The sequence below is a fragment of the Helianthus annuus genome, chromosome 3, assembly GCF_002127325.2.
Source record: "Helianthus annuus cultivar XRQ/B chromosome 3, HanXRQr2.0-SUNRISE, whole genome shotgun sequence".
Taxonomy (NCBI): Eukaryota; Viridiplantae; Streptophyta; class Magnoliopsida; order Asterales; family Asteraceae; genus Helianthus; species Helianthus annuus.
In genome coordinates, this window is record NC_035435.2 from 79,524,700 (window position 1) to 79,537,139 (window position 12,440).

The 12,440-nt window shown below is 41.4% G+C and overlaps 1 long non-coding RNA gene across 1 annotated transcript; it reads left to right on the plus strand.

Moving 5' to 3' along the window:
• Positions 1-921: 921 nt before the first annotated feature.
• Positions 922-2,291, plus strand: LOC110927698. The gene is made up of 3 exons (XR_002585832.2): positions 922-1,029; positions 1,542-1,607; positions 2,209-2,291. It is a non-coding gene; the product is annotated as an uncharacterized LOC110927698 (long non-coding RNA).
• Positions 2,292-12,440: the final 10,149 nt, after the last annotated feature.

The window sequence follows — 12,440 nt, forward strand, 5'->3', positions numbered from 1 at the left end:
AGTCGCACAAGGCACCCACAGTCGCAAAAGGTTTACTGGATCGCACAAGTGATGATGTTTGTCTAACTGTTGGACCTCAAAGCCCAAACCCGGTCGCACAACCCAAATCGGATCGCACAAGATTTGTGTTGTCTATTTGGGCCGATACATGTTAGGACTGCTATGCTAATTGTTGGGCTGGGTGTATATGTTATTGGGCCGGGCTTTGTGAATCGCACAGCCCATTGTGGACCGCACAAGTATGCGGATCGCACAATAGGTTGGGCCGTTATTATTTGGGCTCCTTGGTGTATTGCTTGACTGTTAAAGTGTTGCCATGATCTTTACGTGCTCGTAACATGTTAACTTGTGTGAAACTTATGTGCTTTTCACGAAACCAAAACCTGACTTGTATGGTAACCATGTTAGGACGTGGTTGACCACTAGCAGCTAGACTTGACCTTTTTGTGTATCTGCCGAGCAAACCAAGGTGAGTTCACACTCTTACCAAGGCATGGGTTCCCGGGGTTGGGAATGGGATTGGATGATTGACTTGCACATACCTGATTAAATGAACTTAGTGATATAGTCCTCGGGAGAGGAAGGTTATGGAGATAATACTACTAGACTAGTGATACATATGATTCTCTTCGCACACACGCCGGGATTGGCTGCGATAATATGTAACACCCCGAAAATATAAAACCTTATGTTAAAATTATAAATTATAAATAAACGGAAATTTACTAACTAGAAACTCCTAACCTAGTTAGTTGATAGACTAGAAATAGCTCATGAAGGGTTAAAGCCTACTAAACAATGTGTAGAACAAAGTAGAGGGGCCTGAATTGTCAAAAACTCAAACTTAAGTTACAATTAGTAACCAAACACCCAAAAACCTGGTGTTGGGTCGATCAAGAGAGAAGGGGGCGACCAGGGATATCTTCAAAACCCTAACTTGTCACAAAAAGCTCAAATTGAAAGCCCAAATCAAGTCCAAATCGAAATCTAAACATAGATTAGTGATCCTCATCACAAGAGGATTCCAAGGTATGTAAAAATTCGTGTTAATTCTTCGTTTGAAATTCTCATGATTTTAGAAAATCAGAGAATTTATGTTGCATGTGTGTTATTAGGTTTGATTAGAAGTGATGAGGTGTTTAGAAGTGAAACCTAACTGATTTCATGCTAAACATGACCAAATTAAGGAAAATTCCATGAACACCTTGAAGGTGGGTTGTGGGTTTTACATGATGATGATGAACTCTAGGATTTTGAGTGGTTATTTTAGTGTAAATTGACCTTAGAAAATAGCTCCAGGAAGATATGATGTTTACATGATATATGATGGCTTAATTGAAGTTAAGTTAACTAATTAGCAATCCATAAACATGAATAAGAATGATATAGAAATTCTGCCCTCATGATGTTTGTTGAAATGCCTCAAAGAAGGCTTGAAAACTGAATTGTTAAGTTTTAAACGCATAAATACGAAGTAAGACGAATGTGCGTTATGTGTGTGAAACATGGAGTTCTAAACATAAAGTGCTTGAACTCTTTAGGGAAGGAAGCCGGGGCATCTAGCGGACAAACCGGTGTGGATGCACGTTGAAGGGTTTACTTTAAAGGTATGTAACATGACCCGTTACATTAAGTGAAATTAGATTATTGTAGTTGAATATCAAATTACTAGTTGTTATGAATTAAAGCGATGGTATTGTTATATTGAATACTTGGTTGAATGATGAATTAAACTCGTTGGTAGTTGTCATAAAGGAATGAATTCCATAGACAAGCCAAACGGGTCAAATAATCAAGTAAAACATGATTTACATTCCGGATTATGATAGATTGTTGAATGTAGTTGGTTATAACATGACGTCCTAGAAATATCAGACTTTTATTACATTGATACTGCAGAATACTGAAATCCGAGGGTTGGGATTTTGGACGTAATGCTTAAACCAAACAAAAACATGAATTTCTAGGTGCTACCGTAAATTACGGTGTCACCGTAATTTACGGTAGAGATTAAGGATTTACGGTAGTTTTCTACTGACTTACGGTGGATGCAAGGATTTCCAGCACTCACCGTAACTTACGGTGGCACCGTAAGTTACGGTGGAGCCTGGAAAACTTTTATATTTCTGTTATTTTCAATGTGATGTTAAACCTTGAAATCCTATTATTTATTAACGTCAAAGCTAATGATTTAATGGTTGATCATAGGTATTTAGGTGGGTCTCATGGATGGCGATCAAGTGATTTAATGAAGAACCGAACACTCCATTTTGAAGCTTCCGCTATGTTTTGAACTTGTTAAATTGTTGTTCTTGGGTTGTAACAAATTCTCTAACGACTTAGTACGATCTACCTTAGTCATTAGTTGACTAAGGCGTATAATATTTTTTTGAAACTTATGTTAAGCTATCACCTTTGGGTATAAATTAGCGATTAATTCGGGTATAAATTTAAGGGTGTTACAAGTTGGTAATCAGAGCCACAGGTTGTCAATAAGTGTTCGGTTCAAACTTGATCGACCATCCGGTAAGAACTAACTTCTGTTAATAAACTTTATATTACGTAAAGAATGAGTAATGAACAAATAAGCATGAAAAGAGCAAGTAAGCTCATTTAAATACAAGAAATCAAAAGCAAGAACGATCAAATCAAGTTGTGAACTTGATTGAATCAAAAGCAAGAACGATCAAATCAAGTTGTGAACTTGATTGAATCAAAAGCAAGAATGATCAAATCAAGTTGTGAACTTGATTGAATTAAAGCAAGAGCGATTAAATCAAGTTATGAACTTTATTGAATCAAACAAGAACAGCATGTGTTATAAATGGAATGTTTTAACAACTTGTGTAAACATTTCAGAAATAGAGATGGCTGATAAAGGTAACGATGATGCGGTGCCAAGAGTCACCGAACAAGTGAGGGAAGTGATTGCCGAAGAAGTTGGAAAGGCAATCGAAAACAGTCTGACAGGCTTCATTGATAGAATTCAAAACATAGTTCTATCAATGGTAGAAGATAGAATCAAGAAATTAGAAGATGACTCGAAACTTAAAAAGGAAAAACATGGAGGACGGAAACCTTGTTCATACAAGGAATTCATGGCTTGTAAACCACCGATATACAATGGGGAGGTTGACCCAATAGTGTGCCAAAGATGGCTAAGTGATATCGAAGGGGTATTCGAGAGGACCCATTGTGATGTAGATGACTATGTAGCCTATGGTACGGGTCAACTAAGAAATCAAGCAAAAGATTGGTGGGATAACAAGAAGAGAGAGATCGGTATTGAAGCTGTTAAGGTCATGACTTGGGATGAATTCAAGACGCCATTTCTGAAGCTTCATAGCCCCAAGGCGGTTATGAATAAAATCAAGGAAGAGTTCATGCAGCTCAGGCACAAAAACGAGACCATAGACAAGATCACAGCAACGTTTATGGACAAAATGAAGTTTTGTGACGATCTAGTGACAAACGAAGAACAAAAGATATACTACTATCATAACATGTTGAGTGCCGAGTATAGGGAGTTTATCACCCCTTCCAAATACGAGACCCTTACCGAGATTATAAATGCTGCTCGGGAGAGGGAAATCGAGCTGAAAAAGAGTATCGAAAGGGGTGAACGGAGAGCACATGATGTAAATCCAAGCCCTACTAAGAAGGCACGAACAAATGAGAGCGCAAGGAAATCTGATACGAAAGGCGGGTCACCAAGTTGCAGAATTTGCGGGAAGGGTCATAAAGGCGAATGTCGTTACTAGGATAAGCCTTGTCCTATATGCAAGAAAACGGGACATATAGCCATATCGTGCCCGGAGCAGGTGACGGTTTGTTATAATTGTTATCGAACGGGTCATAAGAAGTCTGAATGCCCGGAATTGGTTGAAAAGAAGGATGGGCCGGAACCGAAGGGTGAAGCCCCTAAAGCCAAGGCAAGATCTTTTCAACTAACCGCCGCAGAAGCAAAGATTGAACCTGACGTGGTCTCAAGTATATATACTGTAAACTCGATTCCTGCACGTGTGTTATTTGATACGGGTGCGAATAAATCCTTTGTTTCATATGGATTTATTCGACATCCTTCATTTGTTCTAACTAAATTACCTGTGCCCTTAGAAGTAGAGATAGGTAATAATAAAAGTTTTATTGTTTGCGATGTATGTGAAAATTGCAAACTGAGCATTGACGATGAAGAATATTTGATAAATCTAATCCCGATGTCGATGGGAGAATTTCAAGTCGTCGTTGGGATGGATTGGCTATCTCGACACCATGCAAAGGTCGTGTGTTTCCGTAAAGAGATAAAACTGACATCTCCGAGTGGGAAACACGTCACCATCTATGGCGAAAAAGGAGGCAATCCCATAGTATGCTCAATGTTGAAAGCACACAAGCTAATGAAGCAAGGATGCAAGGCATTTATGATATACGCTAATGAACCCGAAAAAGAATCACGAAAGATTGGAGATGTACCGGTAGTACAAGATTATGAAGATGTTTTTCCGGAAGATTTACCGGGGATACCGCCCGAACGGGAAGTAGAGTTCGGGATCGAATTGATTCCGGGCGCGAAACCCGTAGCAAAAGCCCCGTACCGACTTGCGCCGTCAGAATTACAAGAATTGATGTCCCAAATCCAAGACCTGCTCGACAAGGGATTCATAAGGCCGAGTGTGTCTCCTTGGGGCGCACCGGTATTGTTCGTGAGAAAGAAAGATGGGAGTATGCGCATGTGTATCGATTACCGGGAGTTAAACAAACTCACGGTAAAGAACCGATACCCGCTCCCGAGGATAGACGATTTATTCGACCAACTACAAGGTGCGAGCTGGTTTTCCAAAATTGACCTTAGATCGGGGTATCATCAACTAAAGGTCAAAGAAGAAGATGTGCCGAAGACGGCTTTCCGCACGAGATACGGACATTACGAATTCCTCGTGATGTCATTCGGGCTAACAAACGCACCCGCGGCTTTCATGGATCTCATGAACTGGGTTTGCAAACCAATGCTGGATAAGTCGGTCATCGTGTTTATCGATGATATATTGGTATATTCGAAAAGTGAAGCTGAACACGCACATCACTTACGAGAAGTGTTAGAAACCCTTAGACGAGAGAAGCTTTACGCAAAATTCTCTAAATGTGCCTTTTGGTTACGAGAGGTACAATTTCTTGGCCATGTTATAAGTGCCGACGGAGTACTGGTGGATCCGTCAAAGATAGAGGTCGTGTCAAAATGGAATCCCCCGAAGAACCCTTCAGAAATTAGAAGTTTCTTGGGGCTTGCGGGGTATTACAGGAGATTCATTCAAGATTTCTCCAAGATTGCGTCACCACTAACAAAGCTAACACGAAAGAAAGAGAGGTTCATTTGGGGTGTTGACCAAGAGGAAGCGTTTCAAACGCTAAAAGAAAAGTTAACTCAAGCTCCGGTACTAACATTGCCGGACGGAGTCGAAGACATGGAGGTTTATTCGGATGCTTCACTATCAGGACTCGGTTGCGTGTTGATGCAACGGGGCAAGGTAATAGCCTATGCCTCGAGGCAATTGAAGATACACGAGAAGAAATATCCCACACACGATCTCGAGTTGGCGGCGGTAGTGTTTGCATTAAAAATATGGAGGCACTACTTGTATGGGGTAAAGTGCACCATATTTACTGACCACAAGAGTTTGAAATACTTCTTCGATCAGAAGGAGTTAAACATGCGACAAAGAAGATGGCTGGAAATGGTGAAAGACTACGATTGTGAAATACGTTATCACCCAGGAAAGGCTAATGTAGTGGCCGATGCGCTGAGCCGCAAAACAGATTATACCCCGATACGGGTACGATCAATGCAACTGGTTGTAACTTCAAGCTTGCTAGAACGAATTCGAGAAGCACAAGATGAAGCTGTAAAGGCAGAAAACTGGAAAAAGGAAAGAATTATCGGCCAAGTTAAAGACCTAGAGGTAGGCAGTCACGGCCTAAAGACTCGTTTTAATAGAATTTGGGTCCCTAACACATGTGAGGTTAAGAAGCTTCTACTTGATGAAGCTCATAAATCCCGCTATTCCATTCACCCGGGAGCGACCAAGATGTATCATGATTTGAAGCAAAACTATTGGTGGCCCGGAATGAAGCGGGACACCGTGAAATACGTGGAAAGGTGTTTGACGTGCCTACAAGTCAAGGCGGAACATCAAAGGCCATATGGTAAACTTCAACCGTTAGAAATTCCGGTTTGGAAATGGGAGCAAATTACGATGGACCTATTGACCAAACTGCCTAAAACAAGTCGTGGTTTTGATGCTATTTGGGTAGTCGTGGATAGGTTAACTAAAAGCGCTCACTTTATTCCCATTCGTGAGACTTATACATCCGAGCAAATGTCGGAGGTTTACACCAATGAAATCATAGCAAGGCATAGGGTACCGATATCCATTGTGTCAGACAGAGATACCCGGTTTACTTCGAAATTCTGGCGTGAATTCCAAGAACAGATGGGAACTAAATTGTTCCTTAGCACTGCTTACCATCCTCAAACGGATGGGCAGAGCGAAAGAACAATACAAACATTGGGTGATATGCTGCGGGCTTGCATTATTGACTTTGGGGGTAGTTGGGATGTCCATTTACCCTTGGTCGAATTCGCATATAACAATAGCTATCACGCGAGCATTAAAATGGCCCCGTATGAGCTATTATATGGCAGAAAGTGTCGGACTCCGGTATGTTGGGGTGAAGTGGGTCCGCAAGGGCTAGCACCAACTGATATAATCCGAGCTACAAATGCGAAAATCGACATAGTTCGGGCACACTTGAAAGCGGCTCAAGACCGGCAAAAGGCATACGCAGATAAAAGAAATAGGCCAATTGAGTTTCAGGTTGGCGATATGGTCATGCTAAAGGTTTCCCCATGGAAGGGTATTATTAGATTCAGAAAAAGGGGAAAGTTAAGCCCGAGATTTATTGGGCCATTTAGAATCACTGAACGGGTTGGTAAAGTGGCTTATCGACTTGAATTACCCGAAGAGTTGAGTGGAATTCATAGCACATTCCACGTATCACATATTCGAAAATGTTTGGCCGACGAAACTGCTCATATCCACTACGATGACATCGAGGTGGATAACAGCCTCAACTATGCAGTAAAACCAATTGCGATTTTAGATCGTAAGGAGAAAAGTTTGAGGAACAAGATAATAAGCCAAGTCAAAGTCAAATGGGAGCACAGAAAGGGGTCAGACACTACATGGGAGTCCGAGGAGGAGATGCGACGACTCCACCCTACATTATTTGGTACGTAATTCGGTTTCAGGGACGAAACCCCTTTTAAGGGGGGGTGGACTTGTAACACCCCGAAAATATAAAACCTTATGTTAAAATTATAAATTATAAATAAACGGAAATTTACTAACTAGAAACTCCTAACCTAGTTAGTTGATAGACTAGAAATAGCTCATGAAGGGTTAAAGCCTACTAAACAATGTGTAGAACAAAGTAGAGGGGCCTGAATTGTCAAAAACTCAAACTTAAGTTACAATTAGTAACCAAACACCCAAAAACCTGGTGTTGGGTCGATCAAGAGAGAAGGGGGCGACCAGGGATATCTTCAAAACCCTAACTTGTCACAAAAAGCTCAAATTGAAAGCCAAAATCAAGTCCAAATCGAAATCTAAACATAGATTAGTGATCCTCATCACAAGAGGATTCCAAGGTATGTAAAAATTCGTGTTAATTCTTCGTTTGAAATTCTCATGATTTTAGAAAATCAGAGAATTTATGTTGCATGTGTGTTATTAGGTTTGATTAGAAGTGATGAGGTGTTTAGAAGTGAAACCTAACTGATTTCATGCTAAACATGACCAAATTAAGGAAAATTCCATGAACACCTTGAAGGTGGGTTGTGGGTTTTACATGATGATGATGAACTCTAGGATTTTGAGTGGTTATTTTAGTGTAAATTGACCTTAGAAAATAGCTCCAGGAAGATATGATGTTTACATGATATATGATGGCTTAATTGAAGTTAAGTTAACTAATTAGCAATCCATAAACATGAATAAGAATGATATAGAAATTCTGCCCTCATGATGTTTGTTGAAATGCCTCAAAGAAGGCTTGAAAACTGAATTGTTAAGTTTTAAACGCATAAATACGAAGTAAGACGAATGTGCGTTATGTGTGTGAAACATGGAGTTCTAAACATAAAGTGCTTGAACTCTTTAGGGAAGGAAGCCGGGGCATCTAGCGGACAAACCGGTGTGGATGCACGTTGAAGGGTTTACTAAAAAGGTATGTAACATGACCCGTTACATTAAGTGAAATTAGATTATTGTAGTTGAATATCAAATTACTAGTTGTTATGAATTAAAGCGATGGTATTGTTATATTGAATACTTGGTTGAATGATGAATTAAACTCGTTGGTAGTTGTCATAAAGGAATGAATCCCATAGACAAGCCAAACGGGTCAAATAATCAAGTAAAACATGATTTACATTCCGGATTATGATAGATTGTTGAATGTAGTTGGTTATAACATGACGTCCTAGAAATATCAGACTTTTATTACATTGATACTGCAGAATACTGAAATCCGAGGGTTGGGATTTTGGACGTAAAGCTTAAACCAAACAAAAACATGAATTTCCAGGTGCTACCGTAAATTACGATGTCACCGTAATTTACGGTAGAGATTAAGGATTTACGGTAGTTTTCTACTGACTTACGGTGGATGCAAGGATTTCCAGCACTCACCGTAACTTACGGTGGCACCGTAAGTTACGGTGGAGCCTGGAAAACTTTTATATTTCTGTTATTTTCAATGTGATGTTAAACCTTGAAATCCTATTATTTATTAACGTCAAAGCTAATGATTTAATGGTTGATCATAGGTATTTAGGTGGGTCTCATGGATGGCGATCAAGTGATTTAATGAAGAACCGAACACTCCATTTTGAAGCTTCTGCTATGTTTTGAACTTGTTAAATTGTTGTTCTTGGGTTGTAACAAATTCTCTAACGACTTTGTACGATCTACCTTAGTCATTAGTTGACTAAGGCGTATAATATTTTTTGAAACTTATGTTAAGCTATCACCTTTGGGTATAAATTAGCGATTAATTCGGGTATAAATTTAAGGGTGTTACATAATAGAACTAAACTTCGCACACATGCCTGGAATGGCCGCGAACTGTACACTAAACTTCGCACACATGCCGGGTGGGCTGCGATACAAATATACCTAGTCTAGAATACTTGGGAAACTTCCCCTAATCTTCGCATACTGCCTTGAGGGCCGCGATACGAACTTATACGATACATGGCTTAATGAACGAACATGAGGCTTACTATACTATTACGATTACTGGACTATTATCTGTGAACTCGCTCAACTAGTTGTTGACTCTCTGTTACATGCCTTGCAGGACCTTAGGTACATATGGAGCTTGCACAGGGAGGAGCAGATCGTGGATGCCATGTTAAACTTTAAAACACTTGAACTTGTTGATTACATTGGGTTTTCATATTATGCTTCCGCTACTTAAACTATGTTTGTTGAACACCAATTATATCATGATGGATTTTATTAACTACTTTTAATATTATATGCTATGTTCAATATGATTGGTGGCTTGATCCTGGTCATGTCGCGCCTCCAAGCGGTAGTACTCCACGGGTGGATTTTGGGGGTGTGACAGATTGGTATCAGAGCCATTGGTTATAGAGAACTCGGTTTTAATAAGGGAAAAACATTTTTATTAAAACCAGACTATAACCAGAACAGTGCTCAACGATCCACAACGACGCCTCGCTCCACGTGCAAGACTCAACATTCTAGGTAATATGGTACATGTTATATTGCCTACTTGCTAGATTACATAGAACTTTGCTCGTAGTATGCTTAGATACACAAAACACTATTGCTTGAGAATCTTTGTGTGCTTACTCTCCTCTGTCATCGCACTTTTCGCGAACCTCTCTCTTACTATGAAGATCATGTCTGGACGTATTAACATGACGCAAGCCCAGTTGACGGCTCTCATTAACGAACAAGTTGCTGCGGCACTTGCAGCCGCACAAGCAGGAGGTATATCCTGTAGTCATAACTCACACTAGGATCTTTAGATCCTACACTCCTAAACCAACTCTTGTGTTTAACTTTGTCCTATTCGTACACAATAGGTCAACCCGCACAGCAACCTGTTTGCACTTTCAAGAACTTCATGGACTGTCGTCCAAGCACGTTTAGTGGCACTGAAGGAGCAGTGGGACTCCTCCATTGGTTTGAGAAGCTCGAGTCGGTGTTTGAAATGTGTGAATGCCCTGAGGCTCGTAGAGTGAAATACGCCACTGGTACTTTGGAAGGAATTGCGATGACTTAGTGGAACGCGCAAGTTCAGATTCTAGGGCTGGCAGCTGCTAACGCCACCCCTTGGAACGATTTTAAGGAACTGATCAAGCGAGAGTACTGCACGCGTGATGACATCCACAAGTTGGAGGTGGAGCTTTATCATCTGAAAATGACGGGGTCGGAAATCGAAGCTTATACGAAACGGTCGAACGAACTGGCCATCTTGTGTCCAACCATGGTGGACCCTCCAATCAAGCGCATCGAGTTGTACCTCAAGGGTCTAGCATCAGAGATTCAGAGCCATGTTACATCGGCAAACCTAGACAATATCCAAGACATTCAGTGTCTTGCTCATCGCCTCACAGATCAGGCGGTGGAACAGAACAAGCTGCCTAAGCGCATCAGTGCAACTACTACCGCTACCACTTCTGCTACTCCTGTTACTCCTAATGATAACAAGCGGAAATGGGATGGGGACTCCATTAAGGGTTCCGCTACCGTTCAGTCTCAAGCACAGCAGCAGCGCAAGAATAATGATTACCAGAGCCCGAGTCAACAAACTTATGGTGGTCAAGGGCAAGGTGGATATCGGGGAATTCACCCACTATGTAACAGATGCAACAGACACCACAGTGGTCAGTGCCGCAAGGGCCGCTGTCAGAGATGTCTCAAGATAGGGCACGAAGCTAAAGATTGCAGGAGCTCACGACCTGCGAATCAGAACCAACAACAACCACCAGCTCCTCAAAACCAGCAACAGCGAGGCAACAGGGGATGCTTTCAGTGTGGTGCTGAAGGCCATTTCAAGCGGGATTGCCCCCAGTTAAACCAGAATCGCAACAACAACAACAATCAGGGCAATGGTAACCACAATAGTGGAAACAACAATGGCAACGAAGATAGGGGCCGTGCATTTGTGCTAGGGCAGGGTGATGCCAGGAATGATCCCAACGTAGTTATGGGTAAGTTTGTTCTCGACGACTTTTATGTTACTGTTTTGTTTGATTCGGGTGCGGATACAAGTTATATGTCTCTAAAAGTGAACCAAATGTTAAAACGTGCACCAACTCCCTTAAACACCAAACATGTCGTAGAGTTAGCTAATGGTAAAAGTCTAGAGGCCACACACATAGTTCAGGGTTGTAATCTTATCCTCGCTGGTCAGACTTTCTCTATCGATCTCATTCCCATAGTTTTGGGTAGTTTTGACATTGTCATTGGGATGGATTGGTTATCCCAACAGCAAGCAGAAATCTTATGCAAGGAAAAGATAGTCCGCATTCCTCGTTCTGGAAAAGAACCCCTCGAAGTTCAAGGCGACAAGAGTGGTGCAGTGGTTGGCATCATCTCCTTTCTAAAGGCTCAGAAATGTTTACGAAAGGGTCACACTGCCATTCTGGCACTTGTTACCAATGCATCCGCAAAAGAAAAGAAATTGGAAGATATTCCAGTTGTACGCGACTTTCCTCAGGTGTTCCCTGAAGAATTACCTGGTCTACCGCCTCATCGCCAGGTCGAGTTTCAAATCGAGCTAGCTCCAAGAGCAGCACCTATAGCTCGTGCACCGTATCACTTAGCTCGATTAGAGTTGGAAGAACTCTCTACACAGCTACAAGAACTCTTGGATAAGGGATTTATCCGACCTGGCTCTTCGCCCTGGGGAGCTCCAGTATTATTTGTGAAAAAGAAGGACGGTACCTTCAGGATGTGCATTGAATACCGTGAACTGAACAAGGTGACAATGAAGAACCGCTACCCTCTTCCACGTATTGATGGCTTATTCGACCAGTTGCAAGGGTCGAGCTACTACTCCAAGATAGACCTGAGGTCAGGTTACCATCAGTTGAGAGTCCGGGATGAGGGCGTCTCCAAAACCGCATTCAGAACCCGCTACAGCCACTACGAGTTTCTAGTCATGCCATTCGGGCTAACAAACGCACCGGCAGTCTTTATGGATCTTATGAATAGGGTGTGCAAACCCTACCTAGACAAGTTTGTCATTGTCTTCATCGACGATATCCTGATCTATTCCAAGAGTCCAGAGGAGCACGAACAACATTTTGCGACTTATTTTGGAACTTCTTCGAAAGGAACAGT